This window comes from Cyprinus carpio, chromosome B8 (assembly GCF_018340385.1).
Source record: "Cyprinus carpio isolate SPL01 chromosome B8, ASM1834038v1, whole genome shotgun sequence".
Lineage (NCBI taxonomy): Eukaryota > Metazoa > Chordata > Actinopteri > Cypriniformes > Cyprinidae > Cyprinus > Cyprinus carpio.
Genome location: NC_056604.1, coordinates 28,381,394 through 28,397,041, shown reverse-complemented (window position 1 = coordinate 28,397,041; position 15,648 = coordinate 28,381,394).

Below are 15,648 nucleotides of genomic sequence, written 5' to 3'. Positions count from 1 at the left end.
CAGGTGCAGGAACAGTCTGAAAAGAGTGTGACGGGGGCACGTTCTAAATCTCATCAGCCCTCTCACAATACAACATTATTTTTTAAATGAGTCTACCCCACAAGATTACTGTTATAAACATGAGCTTTCTCCTAAAGGTAAAGGGGGAGGTGTTGCTTCAGTTTATAACAATATTTTCAGTATTTCTTAGAAGGCGGGCTACAAGTATAACTTGTTTGAAGTAATGGTGCTTCATATAACATTATCCAGAGAATCAAGTTTTAATGATAAATCCCCTGTGCTGTTTGTACTGGCTACTGTATACAGGCCACCAGGGCACCATACAGACCTTATTAATATCCATGTTGATAACGAAAAAGATGCATTGGGATCAGCATTTATAGACATTCTGAACTCTATTGGGGTTAGACAACACGTCTCAGGACCTACTCATTGTAGAAATCATACTCTAGATTTAATACTGTCGCATGGAATTGATGTTGATGGTGTTGAAATTATGCAGCCAAACGACGATATCTCAGATCATTATTTAGTTTTGTGCAAACTTCATATAGCTAAAACTGTAAATTCCACTTCTTGTTACAAGTATGGTAGAACCATCACTTCTACCACAAAAGACTGCTTTGTAAAGAATTGTATAAACTTGTTAAATCATCTAAACCAACAACATGTATGTTAGACCCTATTCCATCTAAGCTCCTAAAAGAGGTGCTTCCAGAAGTCATAGATCCTCTTCTGACTATTATTAATTCCTCATTGTTATTAGGGTATGTCCCCAAAACCTTCAAACTGGCCATTATTAAGCCTCTCATCAAAAAACCACAACTTGACCCCAAAGAACTAGTTAATTACAAACCGATCTCGAATCTCCCTTTTCTGTCCAAGATACTAGAAAAGGTAGTATACTCACAATTATATTCCTTCTTGGAGAAAAATGGTACTTGTGAGGATTTCCAGTCAGGATTTAGACCGTATCATAGTACTCTAGCTCCTTAGAGTTACAAATGACCTGCTCTTATCATCTGATCGTGGTTGTATCTCTCTATTAGTGCTATTGGATCTTAGTGCTGTGTTCAACACTATTGACCACACCATTCTTTTGCATAGACTAGAACACTTTGTTGGCATTAATGGAAATGCATTAGCGTGGTTTAAATCATACTTATATGACCGCCATCAATTCTTAGCAGTGAATGAAGAGGTATCATATCGATCACAAGTGCAGTATGGAGTACCTCAAGGCTCAGGACTAGGGCCGTTACTCTTCACGCTTTACATGTTACCCTTGGGAGATATCATCAGGAAACACGGTGTTAGTTTTCACTTTTATGCTGATGATACTCAGCTCTATATTTCTTCACGGCCTGGCGAAACATACCAATTTGAAAATGGTATGCATAGTTGATATAAAAAAACTTGATGACTAGTAATTTCTTACTGCTAAATTCTGAAAAAACAGAGGTGTTAATTATAGGGCCTAAAAGCTCTGCATGTATTAACCTAGAACGCTGTCTAAGACTTAATGGCTGCTCTGTCAATTATTCGTCATCAGTTAGGAACCTAGGTGTGCTATTTGATAGCAACCTTTCCTTAGAAAGCCACGTTTCTAGCATTTGTAGCAGACTGTCCTCAAACAAAAAACGACCCTATAGGTCGTTTGTGCATGCACCTTATTGAGAACTTTATTTCTGTTTTAAAGTTTAGTGCCCTCTAGCGTGCATAAAAATAATGACAGTGTCGTGTCGCATCTGTCGTCATGAAATGATGTGTGACTGTCATTACCAATCAAAATGCGTGTTTATTTAAATGCAATTTGTGGACTTTTTACATGGTCCAACCCGATTTCATGGCAATTTGTACATATTTTACTAGGGGGCTAAATCATATGAATTTGTACGAATGACCCAACCTAACCCCGCCCCTAAACCTGCCCTCACAGAAATCATGCAAAATCGCAATTTACAGTGCATATACATTTTATGAGCACCTGCATTCTCTGGGGTTGAATCCATGATCACATGATTGCACATTGTTGTATAACGCAACACTCTACCAACTGAGCTATACGAAACACAAATTATGATGCAGATAAAAGTGTACAAAGCATTAATATGAAAGTGTCCTGTTGCCGATATGGGTGCAATTGTAGTATATGCTCTGATGGGTCGTATTTCAGGGATTTTGACAAACGACCTATGTATAGGCATATTGGTTGGAGGACATATTGTCAAAAATATATCTAAATTACGGCCTATGCTCTCAATGTCAAATGCAGAAATGTTAATCCATGCGTTTATGATCTCAAGGTTAGACTATTGTAATGCTTTATTGGGTGGTTGTTCTGCACGCTTAGTAAAAAACTCCAGCTGGTCCAAAATGCAGCAGCTAGAGTTCTTACTAGAACCAGGAAGTATGATCATATTAGTCCGGTCCTGTCAACACTGCACTGGCTCCCTATGAAACATTGTATAGATTTTAAAATCTTGCTTATTACTTATAAAGCCCTGAATGGTTTAGCACCTCAGTATTTGAACGAGCTCTTGTTACATTATAGTCCTCCATGTCTGCTGCATTCTCAAAACTCTGGCAATTTGATAATACCTAGATTATCAAAGTCAACTGCGGGCGGCAGATCCTTCTCCTATTTAGCGCCCAAACTCTGGAATAACCTACCCTACCTAACATTGTTCGGGAGGCAGACACACTCTTGCAGTTTAAATCTAGATTAAAGACCCATCTCTGTAACCTGGCTTACACATAACACACTATTATTACTATTAACACTCTATTATTCAAATCCATTAAAGGATTGTTAGGCTGCATTAATTAGGACAACAGGAACCAGAAACACTTCCAATAACACCAGATGTACTTGTTACATCATACGCTAATATTAGTATGTTTCTCTCTTATTCCGAGGTCACCGTAGCCACCAGATCCAGTCTGAGATCAGGGGAATGTGGGGAAGGCCTAGTGGTTGGAGAGTTTGACTACTAACCCTAAGGTTGTGGGTTCAGGTCTCGGGCCGGCAAAACCACGACTGAGGTGTCCTTGAGCAAGGCACCGAACCCCCAACTGCTCCCCGGCCACCGCAGCATAAATGATACCCACTGCTCCGGGTGTGTGTTCATGGTGTGTGTGTGTTCACTGCTGTGTGTGTGCACTTTGGATGGGTTAAATGCAGAGCACAAATTCTGAGTATGGGTCACCATACTTGGCTGTATGTCACTTTCACTTTTCACTTTGGTTTCTCCGAAGGTTTTTTCTCCATTCTGTCACCGATGGAGTTTTGGTTCCTTGCCGATGCTTAGTTGGGGACACTTCATTTACAGTGATATCGTTGACCTGATTGCACAGATACTATTTAAACTGAACTGAGCTGGATGATGACATCACTGAATTCAATGATGAACTGCCTTTAACTGAAAATTGAGTGCTTATTATTGTCCTTTTGCATTGATACACTATTTTCCTATTTTGATACTGTAAAGCTGCTTTGACAGTCTTTATTGTTAAAAGCGCTATATAAATAAAGGTGAGTTGACTTGACTTGACAACAGTTTTAAAGAATGGAATTCATAAATGAACATTTTCATAAAAGAAAAAAGAATTATCATATAATTTAACGGTTGAGCACGAAACATTATTGGTTATTCATTGTTACTATAAAAAGACTAGCAATAAATAGGTCTGATATTAATAACTTGCTAAACATGACTGTTTTCACAGTATTAACATTGTGAAGGAATACTTCTCTTTCTTGTCTGAGCTGTCAGCTGCTAACTCTGTCATGTTAATGCCGGGCAGGTTGTTGGGCTCATGAATATTAAACATGTTGTCTTTGTTCTGCCAAACTGATTTGCTGAATCAAAATGCAGGCAGTGCCAGTGGTCTCTTCAATCTACTTATAGGCTTAAGATGCTTTTGGGAAACACAGTCTGATATTGTTTCATGTCTTTCAATCCGATAAGCAGCACTTTTGAGCTATTCACAGTTCAGAAATAATTTGAGAAAGAAGGACATAATAATTAAGTATAATTAATTAAGAAAGAAGGACACTAAACTTCTTTCAGATGTCACAGTCTCACAAATAGAAAGGAATCTGTCTTATCATGTGTTGGCTGAGTACACTAATACTCTAGGATTAAAGTTCACCACTAGACACTGGATTGCAAAGATGGCATGTATGAGATCAGCACACATCTGAAGGAGGAAAGAAAGCTAGCATGGATGCAGTTCTCAAGTTCAGGGAATGGGGAGCAGTGAGCACTACGTAGGGACCCTGTCAATGCTCAGTTCATAGAGCTCTCTCCTAAAGAACTGATAGTCTAAATCAGGTCTGTTAGATAAGAGAAACATACTAAATGTGCAGAGCGGTAGAATACAGAACCAGAAGTGAGAACCACTGGCATATATGTTACAGGTACCGGCTGGCACCACGTAAACAGCTTATATGCTCTCTCTGGAAACAGGAGAAATAAATGAGACAGGGCAAACTCTGCGTCCGTTTTTCATCTCGCTCAGCAGAAAGAGGAGAGAGGATTTATTAGACATTCACAATTTAAATCCTCCTCTGTTACAAACACTCAATGTTTACTATGAAATAAACCACTTCAAAATAAAATACAATTTGTCTTTTTTTTCATCTTTCAGCAAATACTGAGTTATAAGTTTTGTGTGATTAAATAAATCAAAATGACAATAACCACTGTTACCTTGTAAGTTGTCTCTTTTTACCTCAAAATAAAACATAGCTTATCACTTACATATAAAACATAGCTTGTTACAACTTACATATGGTTCCTAAATGCATTTTCCATTTCCAGCTAAAGTCCTTTTTACTCTTCCCAAAATGCATGAGCTGACAGATTTTTAACTTATTTTTAACCACTTTTAAAAATATATCACATTTGTTTTTAACATTAGCTTTTAACCATTACATAAACTCAGTTTTTAACATTAGCTTTTAACATTTTACACAGTATCATACATTTCAAAAGTATTAAGACTTTACAAAAATGTTCAAGGAGCTAAAAATAAAACTCTGTCCAACGTGACTTTGGTAGCAACAGGTGACGTTAACAGGCCCGAAAATGCGGGTACTGCTATATGTACATATATCACCACATTTTCATAACACAGCCTTATTAGTGGACATTAAAACATTCAGCGAAATGTCAACATATTACACTTCAGGTACTTAGCTTAATTTACTATTCCACCAACCTGGAAACAGGAGAAATAAATGAGACAGGGCAAACTCTGCGTCCGTTTTTCATCTCGCTCAGCAGAAAGAGGAAAAACCGCAAAGCGGACAAAACTGACGTAAAGCCCCGTGGAGCACAATAAGCGCCACACTATCCCCTGCTGGCGAACTCCACAATTACTCCTGACCTCTATTTAACATATTTTAGTGCATGGATGGTGGAACCAGGTTAATTACCCCTGAACAAATATTCAAAAACATTCATTATAAAATTACAGAAACTACCACAAATGTGATAACACTTTAGTGGGCATCACACGCTCCCTGACAGAGAAGAATGGCTCCCAACATTTCCAAAAATCTTTATCTCAAAACAGTTTAACTATTTTTCAATTTTTAACCTTGATTCTCAAATCTCTATTCAACAAACAAGCATAGTAGGTGGAATGTATGTGGCTGGTGCTTGGTAAGGGTATGGCATGTATGCTGTCTGGGAGTAAAGGAGTGGGTGTGGATATGGCATACAAAGAGGCGGGATGTATGGAAAGATGGACTGTGTAGGTGTAGTGTGATGAGATGCTTCTATGACAGGTATATAGGGTCCTGTGTATCCGGTCACTGAGTTAACTGTGGCGTGCGTCTGGACTGGACTGATGGCTCACCTAATGACTCATATGTGAGAAAATGGCGTGGCCTTTTCTCACGAGCGGACCTTCTAACGTCTGACTGAGTGTGCTCTACAGGAGGGGTCAAAGGTCGAGCTTCTGAGTCAGAGTCTTGGTGTCCATTGTTTCCCTCCCCTTCCAAAGGTCCAGTGAGTAAAGGTAGGTTTTCATCAGCGTGGTGTCTCTTCTCAGTAGGATTTGGTAAGTATTCAGGTACAGTATGACTTTCTCCCCTTACAGGTGCTGGTTCTGACCCCTGAATCTCTGGATACCTGGTGAGTTGCTCCTGGTAGGTGACAGGTCTTTCCTCCATCCTTTCGGTCGGTCTCCTTAACCAGTATCCCGAGCCAGAATCATCATCTGAATCATTTTCACTGTCATCACTCGTGTCTGCTCGTCTTTGAGTGTCTGTCATTCTCTCTTGGTTTTGTCTGTTATGTGTTTTCTTTTCAGGAATAGATCTGGTGTCAGGTGGAGTGACGTCGACAGGTAAGTCGTTCACCAGCAACAGGAGATTACGGTGCAGTGTCCTGCTTTTCTGTTTGTCTCCAGTTTCAGGGCAGACAACATACACTGGGTTCTCAGCAAGTTGACGTTCGACTATGTATATAGTCTTCTCCCAGTATGCCCTTAATTTTCCCGGCCCTCCACGTTCACTGAGCGGACCAGAACTCTGTCCCCTGGTTGCAGTACAACCCCTCTTGCTTTCTTGTCATACGTCACTTTTCCCCTTGCACTGGACTTTTTGCTATTCTCGCCAGCAATGCGGTAGGCTTCTGACATCTTTTTAGCCCATTGCTCTGCAAATCCTCTAGGTGAGTATGGTTCCCTTTCTTCAACCAATCCAAACAGCAAGTCGACTGGGAGATGTGGGTGACGGCCGTAGAGGAGAAAAAACGGTGAGTAGCCGGTTGACTCATGTCTGGTGCAATTGTATGCGTGTAGAACATGCGGGAGGTGATCCTTCCACCGTAGTTTCTCACTATCAGTCAATGTTCTTAACATCTGTAGGATGGTGCGGTTCAGACGCTCAGCTGGGTTGCCTTGTGGGTGATAGGGTGACGTCCGCGAGTGGCCAACCCCTGACAACTGCTGTAATGATTGGAACAATTTGTTCTCAAATTCACGACCCTGGTCATGATGTAGTTTGGATGGATATCCAAACCGGGGTATGAAATCATTGAAGATGCGCTCAGCAGCTGTTTTCCCGCTCTTGTTCTTCGTGGGATATGCCTGGGCAAATCTAGTGAAATGATCAAGCACTACTAGAATATATTCATATCCCCCAGAACTGGTTTCCAGATGCAAATAGTCAATACACACAAGCTCTAAAGGGAAGTTAGATGTGATGCTGCCCATAGGAGCTCTCGTGTGTGTTGTGGGGTTTCTTAGACCTGATACAGGGACATTTTCGGGTGACATAGTCTTCAATTTCTTTAGCCATAAAGGGCCAGTAAAATCTTTCCCGAGCAAGATGGAGCACTCTTTCTGTGCCTACATGACCCATCTCATTATGTAGGTACTTCAGAGCAATTGGCCTGTGTTTCAGAGGGAGGACTAACTGCTTTTGCTGGGTCGTCCTTCTGTAAACGAGGCAGTCTTCAAGTTGCAACTTACTCCACTCATGCAGCAGCTTTCGGGTGGCTCCACTTACAGTTTGGCGTATGCCATCTGTCAGTTTTGTGTTTGACTCCTTTAACTCAATAATCTTGCCTATGGCTTGATCCTCTTTTTGAGCCTTAACAAGATCATCATGGCTGATAGCTGGTAGGTGACGATGAGGTTGTGGTGGAGGATCTGGGCAACACATGTTAAGTGCTGCAACCCAGGCCACATCCTTCCGTTCTGCTGCCTGACTCCCATCCCATGTAGCCCGCACTGCCTCGTTCGAGAGCTCCTCTGTACAAGCCACCTCATATTTCCCCATGTCCAAGGGGAGCTGAGAGAGTGTGTCTGCATCCACATTTGATTTTCCAGGCCAATACCTGATGTCGAACTGGAAATCTGAGAGTTCTCCCACCCACCGATGACCCACAGCATTGAGTTTTGCTGTACACATGATATAGGTCAGGGGGTTGTTGTCCGTGTACACAGTGAAATGGGGAGCATAGTACAGGTAGTCCCGGAATTTTTCACACACAGCCCATTTCAATGCGAGGAACTCCAGTTTTCCACTGTGCAAGTGATAGTTACGTTCAGCAGGTGTCAAAGTCCTCGAGCCATAGCCAATGACTCTCAGTTTTCCATTCTGGCGCTGATAGAGGACAGCCCCCAGGCCCTGGTCTGAGGCTTCCGTATGCAGCGTGAAAGGTAGGTTGAAATCAGGATACGCTAAGACAGGTGGGGTTATAAGGAGAGTGACCAGTTGCTCTAAAGCTTCCTGATGTTGAGTGGTCCAGTCAACAGGCTGTCGGGAAGGCAGCTGTGGGCGTTTGGTGGTTTTCCCACATGTTGGAATCTGGGCTTTCCCTGATTTAGTTTGGAGAAGCTCATAGATTGGCTTTGCGATCCTGGAAAAAACCTGGATGTAGGAGCGATAATATCCCAAGAAGCCGGTCAGTTTCCTTACTTCACCAACTGTCTGTGGTGTCTTGCTGGTCAAGGTTTTGACTGCTTCAAGATCCCGTGGGTCTATCTTGATACCATCAACTGACACAAGGCGACCCACGTACCTGACTTCTTGTCTGAAGAGCTCACACTTCTCAGGTCTCAGTTTTACTCCGTGATGTTGAAGAGCCTGGAGCACTTTGCGGAGGGCCTCCACATGTTCATCGAATGTTCTCGCATAACAGAGCACATCATCCAGATAAGGGATGCAGCATTCATCCCTGAGGGTGCCTAGCACCTCCTCCATGCTCCGCTGAAATGCTGCTGGGGCATTTGAGAGTCCGAATGGGATACGGACCCATTCATAGAGGCCCCACGGGGTGACGAAGGCAGTCAGGTGACGTGAACCCTCGGCGATGAAACCCTGATGGTAAGCTTTTCCCTGGTCTAGGATGCTAAACCAGGTGTAGCCCCCCAGTGTGTCTGTCAGGTCTTGTATTCTGGGTAGTGTCAGTCTGTTGCGATCACTTTTTCAACACAGTGGATGCTGCCAAGTGCTGTCTTTCTTGGGAGAGTTACTGCATGTTTAGTGTTGTTACCCACAGGTACAGCTACATAAGGTTTTCTTGGATTTTGTACCTCCAACAGACCTTCACCCACGTCCAGTTCTGTCAACTGCACATTGTCGTCATCAAGCTCAAATAGGAAGACTGTGTCATTTGTACTCATGTGGGGAGGGACTTGGCACTTGACCCAGGTTACCTGACCTGCTGGGATAACCATGTCCTGTCTGCCTGTCCGTAGGAGCCCGCACTGCACAGAGGGTTTACTGGCTTGGATGAAGCTCACCATTAGCTCTGCCTTCTCTGCTGGTATACACAAGGCATTACAGAGTAGGACGACGAGGGTTGAAATCAGCTTTTCAGGTTGTTTTTGTATCATCTCTTCCAGCACGTTGAAACCCAACAGTGGTCTCTCCAGAGCAAGACTGCTGACAAGAAAAGGCACAGTGATTGACAGATTAGGGTCCTCATTTCCCATCAAATTGACTGTAAGGGCAACCCAGCCATCAAAAGGGAGGACATCACCGTTCACTGCATACACCCTTAACTCGTCTTCATCACCTATAATGTCACTGAGTGCCCTAACAGGAGTGTTAGGTAGATATTTACTCTTCCAGTCTCTATCAATCATACTGACTTGAGCCCCAGTGTCTAGCAGAGCACTGACTGCTAATCCATTTAGGTTACAATGGGTGAGAGCCTTCCTTCCAATGAGTTTGGCTAGATGTTCCCTTTTGCTGTGAGGTAAGTCATAAGTGAATGGATTGGTTGTCTTGTTTGGTTGTTTCCGTCTCTTTTCCATTATTTTGTCTTTTACCAGTCTTTCAATTCCAGGTTGATCAGTACGACAAGTGTCAGGTTGGGACGATCGCTGAGACCCGGTCACTGTTTGTCCCTCGGCAGGGACCGGCTCCAGTTTCCCTGGCGTGTTGGTCTCTTTAGACAGCCCACTGCCCGGTGGCCTTCTTCACCACAGTGGAAACAATGAGGGCAGTCAGGACGATTTTGTTCCACGCACTTGTCACAGCCATATGGTTTCTCTCTCCTGCGGTCTCCTCTACCTTTCCCATTGTGGCTGAACTGTCCTGCCACCTGTGTCTGCATTGACTGTCTCATGAGCTCAACTGTACTTGTAAGCTGTTCAAGTTTCTCCGTTAACTGCTGGATCACATCTGTTTTTGGCGCCTTCTCCTTTTACACTAGGACACTGTGCAGCATTAACTTCAGACTGAGCACTGTGCACGTTTGTTAGTCTTTGGCGGGTGGCGGGACCTAGCCTTCGTTGCCTTTCACTTTCATCACACATCACTTTCTTCATCTGTTTTAAGATTAACTCATCCGATACCCTGGGGTCCACAAGCAATGGCTTCAGCTCTCTGCGGACATCATCATGCTTATGACCTAAGCCCTGATATACGGTGTGGAGAAACACATCCTGCACTGTGCCTACATTGTACTTGACATCGGTGTCAGCATGTTTGGAGGCCAGCATGATCTTCTGCTTAAGTCCTATGACTCTGTATAGGAACTGTTGGGGTGTCTCATTGTCTTTTTGTTTGGTGCACATGAGCTCCTGGAACAGCTCGGTGTTACTTTGCTCACCCAGGTGGGAGTGGAGAAAGGCTTTTAGCTCCTCTACAGTCAGATCATCCTTATTCATCAACATGTCTTTAAAAGTTCCTGGCTTGATGACTTTGAGGACGGCTCTTACAACCTCTGCATCACTGAACTGCTCCTTTAAAACGTCTTCCATCTGCCGACAGACACTGTTATAGCTGAGATCTGACCCCTGGTCCCCAATCTGACCCCCCTGGATCTTCAGTTCCCAGCGATGAAGGTAAGACAACTCTCTTAAGGAGAGCAACTTGTCATGTGTTAATGGTGTTGAGTGTTTACTTAAACCTCTGGTGCCTGCTACGTTACTACTCTGTGTGGTGCATCCTATCTTTACAGATGACTGAGGTACAGACTGTGGAGTGGGTGTATGTTTTGCACTGCATAATTTTCTTACTCAGCTCCTCATAACTAGTAAGTATTTTCTGCAGCTCTGTGTCATGTGTGTCACTAGCCGTAGATACTGCCATGTGGGTTGTATTAGTAATCCCAGTACCGGTAGCATCACTTTCATCAGTTGGGTTAGCATTATCATTAGCATTACTTACATCCCCATTGCCCGATACATCAATTGCTACAGCAGCTGGTGAAGCACGACCCTGAATGACTATGTCGATTAACTCCCTTAAGTTTAATAAATGTGCCATCCCAGAATCCTCTAACTCCAGTAAAGGCTCACTGGACATGAAACTGCAAATGTACTCAAAACAACCCTCCTCATCTGTCGACTTGACGAGAGACTCGTCCATTCCTGGCACTGGACCCACTGACTTGGCAATCTGGAACAGTTCATCTATAGAGAGAGTGAGAAGGGTCTTTTTGATGGCCCACACCAACCTTTTCCTCTCACCATCCGCCATACTGCTTCCCAATTCCTCGCACTTGGTCACAAGAGTCCAGGATCACAGTTCACGCTCTGTTCTTGATGAGTGGTGATTTCAGCACGGCACAGTCATTAGTCTTTATTCATTACAGGTCACCTCTTCGTCCGTAGACATCATCGATGGTATCTGGAGATCTTTTCCACTGGCTGCAGCTCGCTGGTTGCATCAGGTCACTTTTGGTCCAAGGTTGCAGTATCACTGGATCAGCTTCCGGCCACAAGGTGGGAGTGATCCCGGGACGAGCCCCCAATAAACTGTTACAGGTACCGGCTGGCACCACGTAAACAGCTTATATTCTCTCTCCTGGAAACAGGAGAAATAAATGAGACAGGGCAAACTCTGCGTCCGTTTTTCATCTCGCTCAGCAGAAAGAGGAGAGAGGATTTATTAGACATTCACAATTTAAATCCTCCTCTGTTACAAACACTCAATGTTTACTATGAAATAAACCACTTCAAAATAAAACACAATTTGTCTTTTTTTTCATCTTTCAGCAAATACTGAGTTATAAGTTTTGTGTGATTAAATAAATCAAAATGACAATAACCACTGTTACCTTGTAAGTTGTCTCTTTTTACCTCAAAATAAAACATAGCTTATCACTTACATATAAAACATAGCTTGTTACCACTTACATATGGTTCCTAAATGCATTTTCCATTTCCAGCTAAAGTCCTTTTTACTCTTCCCAAAATGCATGAGCTGACAGATTTTTAACTTATTTTTAACCACTTTTAAAATATATCACATTTGTTTTTAACATTAGCTTTTAACCATTACATAAACTCAGTTTTTAACATTAGCTTTTAACATTTTACACAGTATCATACATTTCAAAAGTATTAAGACTTTACAAAAATGTTCAAGGAGCTAAAAATAAAACTCTGTCCAACGTGACTTTGGTAGCAACAGGTGACGTTAACAGGCGCGAAAATGCGGGTACTGCTATATGTACATATATCACCACATATTCATAACACAGCCTTATTAGCGGACATTAAAAACATTCAGCGAAATGTCAACAAATTACACTTCAGGTACTTAGCTTAATTTACTATTCCACCAACCTGGAAACAGGAGAAATAAATGAGACAGGGCAAACTCTGCGTCCGTTTTTCATCTCGCTCAGCAGAAAGAGGAAAACCGCAAAGCGGACACAACTGACGTAAAGCCCCGTGGAGCACAATAAGCACCACACTACCCCCTGCTGGCGAACTCCACAATTACTCCTGACCTCTATTTAACATATTTTAGTGCATGGATGGTGGAACCAGGTTAATAACCCCTGAACAAATATTCAAAAACATTCATTATAAAATTACAGAAACTACCACAAATGTGATAACACTTTAGTGGGCATCACATATACAATGACGTGCTATTTTTTCTTCTTTCTGATAAAGATTCTTTCTTTATCAGAAACACGTAATTACATACAACCATGGGCATAGCTTGTGATTGAAAGATTTTAAAAGGTATTTAGATCACACTTTATTTTAATGTCCAATTCTCACTCTTAACTAACTATTAACTATGACTTTTCCTCAATAAACTCCTAATATGCTGCTTATCAATAGTTAGTAAGGTAGTTGTTAAGTTTAGGTGTAGGGTCAGATTAAGGGATCTAGATCAGTGGTTTTCAATCTTGGTCCTGCTCTCCACATTCTGTATGTCTCTCTTATCAGACACACTCAGTTGAATTCAAGGAGTCTCTCCTAACGAGCTAATGATCTGAATCAGGGCTGCTAAATGAGGGAGACACACAAAATGTGCAGAGTGGTGGGTCCCCAGGACCAGGATTGAAATCCACTGATCTAGAATATGGTCATGCTGAATAGGGCATTAATATGTGCCTTACAAGTACTATTAAATACCCAATATGCTAGTAATATATGCATGTGAAAATTGGTCCTTAAAATAAAGTCTTACCAATATTTTCTTTCAATATTAGCACAGGTATCAACTCAGATCATCAAATGAATCTGGGAGAGCGAGAGAATGGATCCATTCTGTTGGAAGGAAGTCCCTTGTAATGTCTGCGGGAACAACAGGGGTTCTATCCATGCTTCTTCACTCCAGCATCCAATCACATCAGACAAGCTGATCATCCACAGCTGATGAAGACCAGAACACCTGCAGAACAAAGACAGAAAGAATCCTCTATACCGATTGTGGCAGTAGTGTGAATTATAAGTGGAAATGCTGTTTTTTCTTTGTAATTATGCTTCATTTGTTTGTTTCAGTTTTTACATCTGATGTCTTCATATCTCGCCTATGTTGGTGAGGGAAACTGGCCCAATAAACCATCAGTCAGTAAACCAAAGAACTCTTGTACTCGAGTGTGTCAGAAGTAAGAAGTCACCGTTCATCATGAGAAAGATCCAGCCAATACTGATGCAATCAAATTCTGGTAGACCTTATTATAAAGCATTACATGTTCCAGCAACTTAAGAAGAAAGAGGAGGACATATCTTTATTCAGAGACATCTATACAAGTTGAACAGCAGCTACAAGAAAGGTGCATTCAAGTTCAAGTAAAGGTACCTAAGGTGGTCTAAACATTGTTAACTGCTGAGACTTATAATAAAAATTATCCCATGATGTACTCGCACTCGAGCCATCCATTCTTTGAGAGTCAGATCAGATGAAAATGGCTTCTTAAAGGTTCACTCAGTAAGATTTTGCTTATTCATCCCAATAGTGCCCTTGGTTTTGGACTCTATACTGACACCTGTCTGTCTGGATGTATGTGTCACGGTGTCTGGTTTGTGTATCCCTGGGTGTCCACTAGAGGTCTCACTTCCCCTTATCGTCACCCCACTTCAGAACTGCATTTCCCATAGTCTTGTCTGTTTCATCACTGCTCATTGCACTCAGCTGTCCCTGGTTATTAATCATTGCACTCAGCCAATTCCCCGTTAGTATTGTAATCACCTGTTGCGCCTGTTACCTGGTTTGTTTCTGTCTGTGTCACGGAGTCCTTGTTTAATGTCACCCTGGTTTTGTGTTTCCTTGCTTTGTTCGTGTTTCTTGTATTGGACTGATTACCTGGATTTTGACTGTTGCCTGGCTGGATTATGAGTTTTGGATTATCCCAATAAAAACACTGCAAATGGATCTACCTGTCTGTGTGCGTTTCGTGACAGAAGGACTCCGTCATGCCTAGATCCAGCGGTGTGGGATTTCGAATCCGTTCCCCAGCCACCATGGAGGAACGGAGGGGGAGACTCCGGAACTTAACCACCCTTCGTCAAAGGGGGAGTGAGGTGGGTGGCCTGGCGCAATTGTTTTGGACCATGGCGGTCGGGTTGGGTTATAATGATGCAGCACTGAAGGACTTCTTTAACAATTGTCTGGATGACCCTTTGCCTCAATGGGAGATGAAGGGGCTGGAGATCCTAGACTTTTGGGGGTTTACCCATTACCTGTGCCATCGTGCTCAATGGGATACTTCGACCACACCTGTGTCTCCAGAGAAGAGGGCCGCCAGCCCAGCGCTACAGCACAAGATGGCCGCCAGCCCAGCGCCACAGCACAAGATGGCCGCCAGCCCAGCGCCACAGCACAAGATGGCCACCAGCCCAGCGCCACCGCACAAGATGGCCGCCAGCCCAGCACCACAGCCCAAGATGGCCGCGGAGACAGTATTAAGTTACTTTTCCAGGATGTGGCAGATCCCAGAGATTCCCAGGAGTATTCACATCACGGCCGCTGAGCCAGCGCCAATGCCCAAGATGGCCACCAGTTCAGCACCACAGCACAAGATGGCCGCCAGCCCAGTGCCATTGCACAGGATGGCCGCCAGCTCAGCGTGCCCAGCCCCACAGCACAAGATGGCCGCCAGCCCAGCACCACAGCACAGGATGGTTGACTCAACGCCTGAGTCTTCCGTCAAGGAGCCACCGGCACGCCATCATAGAGGCCGCAGGAGGAGTAGACAGGCGTCAGCCGTTCCTCAAAGCCCGGAGGACGTTCCCGAGCAGGCCGCTGCCGTCCAGGAGGACGTTCCCGAGCAGGCCGCTGCCGTCCAGGAGGACGTTCCCGAGCAGGCCGCTGCCGTCCAGGAGGACGTTCCCGAGCAGGCCGCTGTCGTCCAGGTGGACGTGTCCAAGGTTCCAGAAGCGGTGCCTGATGCCGAAGCGGTGCCCGATGTTGTTCCCGATGCCGAG